The following is a 4,256-nucleotide window of genomic DNA, read 5'->3' as shown; positions in this document are numbered from 1 at the left end:
AAAGTATCAAGAAACTTGCCAACCTCACACAGACTGAAGGTGATTGAGGTGGGCTTTTTTCTTTTAAGATTTAGTTTCTGTTTATTTTGTGCGGAGTGTTTTCTTTGAGATAGAGTCTCCCTATGACCCCAGCTGGCCTGAAATCACTATGCAGACCAGGCTGACTTTGACCTCACAGAGATTCCCCTGCCTCTGCTTCCTGAGTGGTTGGATAAAAGGTGTATACCACCACATCCGGCATTTTATTTCTTTTTAAAGATTTACTTATTTTGTCTGTATGAGTGTTTTGCTTGCATGTATATAAGTGCACCTGGTGGGTACAATGCCCAAGAAGGCCAGAAGAAGGCATTGGATCCCTAGAACTTGAGTCACAGATGGTTGTGAGCCACCATGTGGGTCCTGGGAACTGAACTTGGGTCCTCTGGAAGAACAGTAAGTTGTGTTAACTACTGAGTCATTTCTCCAGCCCCAAGATTTATTTCATTTTTATTTATGTGTTTGTATATGTGTCTATGAGTGTATGTCATGTTCACACAGTGTTGAAAGAGGCCAGAAGAGGACATCAGATCTTCTCGAACTGGAGTTAGAGATGGTTGTAAGCTACCCAACATGGGTGCTGGGAACCAAACTCGGGTCCTTTGGAAGAACAGCAAATGCTCTTAACCACTATGCCATCTCTTCAGCCTGAGCCTGACTTTGAACCAACATGGTCTGGCTAGTGAGCCCATACTTTTTCTATCACCCTAAGCAGACTGTGTTTAGGAAGCACAGGTAGACTGACTCACTGACTGACAGGAGAGAGTATACCTCTGTAGGCAGGAGGGAGCAGTGTGAACAGGCAGGAAAGGCTTATACTGAGAGGGCTAGTGGCCAGGTGAGTGGGTGATAAGGACTGGAGCAGAAAAGAAAGAAGACAGGTGACCTAAAACTCCAGTCTCTCTTTTATGCTTCTACCATGTCTGTTTCAAAATGGATGGCCACAGTCAGGGGTCTCCATTTCCCAACCTTTCTCTTTTAAATCACTCTTGCAGCTAAATATTACCCTAACAATTTACCAGCCCACAAATTTTTGTTAACCTACCTGCCATGAATATTATCCAGATGGCAAAATAAATAAAATCTATCAATAATTACACCTAGCTCCTTGAACTGGGCCTTTCTCCCTCGGGGAGTCACTTTGAGAAAACTGTCTTAACAAAGCCACAGATGAAACAAACATTGGTCTGGGGCACCATGTTGCCCCATAAGTTGGTGTTCCAGATCTTCCATACACCCTTGACTTGCAAGCTCTCCTTTCCGTGAACAGGGTGGATGTAGACACCCATCATCATAATAAAATAATGGGACCAGCTAATTTCCCAAGGCTTCCATCTCAGCAGGGAAGGATATAATATTGCAAGCCAGCAGAAGCCAACGAGTGGTGATACAGTCTTTCTGTTTTACATTGCATTAAATGTTACTATTTCTGAAGGGAATATCTGTGCAGCAGTGGTGTAACCCATGGCAACCAGCTAATAAATTGTAACTTACACTGGCTCAGCTTATTGTAGGGGTGGAGAACAGCAAGGGGGGAACCTCCAAAAAAAGGCAAATGCTACAATAAAATGCCACATTTTTCCTGTCTCTCTCTCTCTCCTACACACATACACACACACACACACACACACACACACACACACACACACACGCCTATGCCTCACAAATACCGGCTGTCAGCATTCTGTAGCAAAATTACTTAATGTGAAGTGGGACAATTAGCAGTCAAGGTTTTCAAATTCTTGACCTCTGTGTTGTCCTCTATAGATGATCTCTCCCTGAAGGTGTACTGTGATTCCGACTTTGGGCCCTGGCCTCTCTCAGGGTGCCCCTCAGCATCACTTTGGAGTCTCTATTGAGGGTGACAGGGCTCAGCATCAGCTGCACACGGCGCTGAGCTGCTTAGCTCACCTTTTTGCTCTGTCTGCAAGTAGCTCACGCTTAATTGCCCTCTTACTTCAAATTCCCAGCAGGCTTGCCAGTCTCCCTCTTGGCTATTGGGAACCTACTGTTTGGCCTCCACCCCAATAGATCTCCTCCCATCTATCAGCTCCTGTGCCCTGAGCCATTTGGTCTTTCACACATTCACCAGCCCCTCCAAACCTGGACCGTTAGATGCATGCTTACAGGGAATTATTCATGGGGCACCCCGTGGCCTCAGAAAGAAGGCTCATCTGTTTGGCCTGATTAACTGCACACCCACTCTCTCTCCATGTGAGACATACATAGTAAACTTAATGAAATTACTTCCGATCACTCAGCACTTAGGCTGCCCAAGTGATGTAACTGGGTACCTTCCTTCTGTACAGCAATCTCTGCCTCTGTGTATAGAAGAACACAGCCAGGGAAGGCACCTCAGCTCCCTGTGGGTTCCCTAAGAGACAGCATGGGGTACAGATAATAAAGAAAGACTTGGAACCAAGGGCTGCCCCTACACAGACTAGCTGAGTATCGTGAATATCATCTGGCAAAATCACTTTGTTTCTGGGGCCTTCATTGCCTCACATGGAATGTGAGGACAGATACTAGGTAGGAGGCACTGGCTGCATGTACCAGAGCCAGCACACCAGGCTCTAACAAGGAAGAAGCCAGCTTTCTATTCCTCTGTGATTCTTTTCTGTGTGGTCTGAGTGCATGTGTTCCTGTGTGTCTACGGAGGGTTGTATGTGTGTTTATAGGTCAGAGAGTGACGTAGGGTATCTTCTTCAATGACCTTTAGGCTTTTGTTGTTGTTGTTGTTTGTTTGAGACAGGGTCTCCTTGTAGCCCCAGCTGGCCTGGAACTCACTGTGTAGACCAAGCTGACCTCGATCTCTCAGAGGTTTGCCTGCCTCTGCCTCTTAAGTGCGAGGATTAAAGGTTTGTGTCATCATACCTGCCTTTCAACTTAGTTTTTGAGACAGTATCTCTCAGTAAACCTAGAACTTGGCATTTAGCCTAGACTGGCTGGCCAGTGAGCCCCAGGGACCCACCTCCTCAGCACTGAGATGCCAGGTACATGCTACCATGCTAGGCTTTTAAAAAAATAAGATCTGCCATACTTTCTCAAGCTTGCAGAGCAAACTATCAACTAAGCCATCTTCCCAGGCACCTAGGACTGTATTGTTTTTAGATTTATTTTATTTTCAATTGTGTGCATGTGTGTGTGTGTGTGTCTGTGTGTGTCTGTGTCTGTGTGAGGTTATGTGCATGTGAGTGCACTACCCAAGGAGGCCAGAAGAGGGTGTCCAATTCCTCCTGGAGCGGAACTCTAGGCAATCGTGGGCCGCCAGACATGAGTGCTAAGAACTGAACTCAGGTCCTCTGGAAGAACAGTATAAGCTTTGAATTGCTAAGCCATCCCTCTAGCCCCTGCGGCTCTCTTCTTGATTGTTTCCTCTTATCCCCACACTCTCCACACCAGAGATCATCTCCATCAAAGCACCTGCTGCAGTTTGGGGAGCGACTCGTGCTAGCCTCCTCACCTGTGTCTGGTCCCCTGACTCTCTGTGATGGCCCCTCCTGCCAGCCCAGTAACTGGCAGGTGGTCAGGATGAATGGATAGATGAGTGAGTGAATGACTCTAAACAAGCTCACTTCTCAGACAAGGAAGAGAAAATTAGGGGGAAATCTAAAGCTGCAGTATGTGTGAAAACGCTCTGTAAGCTGTAAAATGGTATGAAAACATTAGGAAATGTTACGATTCTTAATTATTACCTTCACTAATCTTCATGCAGGAGGTGCAGCCTCCTGGATGCTGGGCGAGCTCTAAGTACGTCATTTTGTTGGGGAGGGGCTGGAGGGATAACAGAAGAAAGAGGGTTTTTTTCTGGAAAGATACCTGATGTTTCCCCCTGAAAAAAGACTTTAATACCCATAATGTGAACTATTCATTACAAAGACATAAAGGTCGATCTACAGAGGAGAATCTGAGCTTGTCCCCTTAGCTAAATAATTCAACCTTTCAGGTATGGTGACAGGCACATTGAAGGCCAGCCTGGGCAACACAGTGAGGGTGGGAGGGGTGCCACAGCATGAGAAAACTGATCTTATTAGATTTTTTTGACACCTGCAAGGGAAAACTCTCACCACAGTACCACCTGTGTAGCTTTTGGCGTTTTCTTTTTCGGTGTTTTTACTGTTGTTGTTTTGTTGGAATAGAGAACGGACTGTACCCTGGGTAGAGACATGTCATCAGATCTTCCTTCAGGAATGAGAGTAATGGTGCTAGGCCCCACATGT

Source organism: Nannospalax galili, unplaced genomic scaffold, assembly GCF_000622305.1.
Source record: "Nannospalax galili isolate Female #2095 unplaced genomic scaffold, S.galili_v1.0 scaffold475, whole genome shotgun sequence".
In the NCBI taxonomy this organism is placed as follows: domain Eukaryota; kingdom Metazoa; phylum Chordata; class Mammalia; order Rodentia; family Spalacidae; genus Nannospalax; species Nannospalax galili.
The sequence above is the reverse complement of the archived record's forward strand: the minus strand, read 5'-3'. Positions refer to the sequence as shown.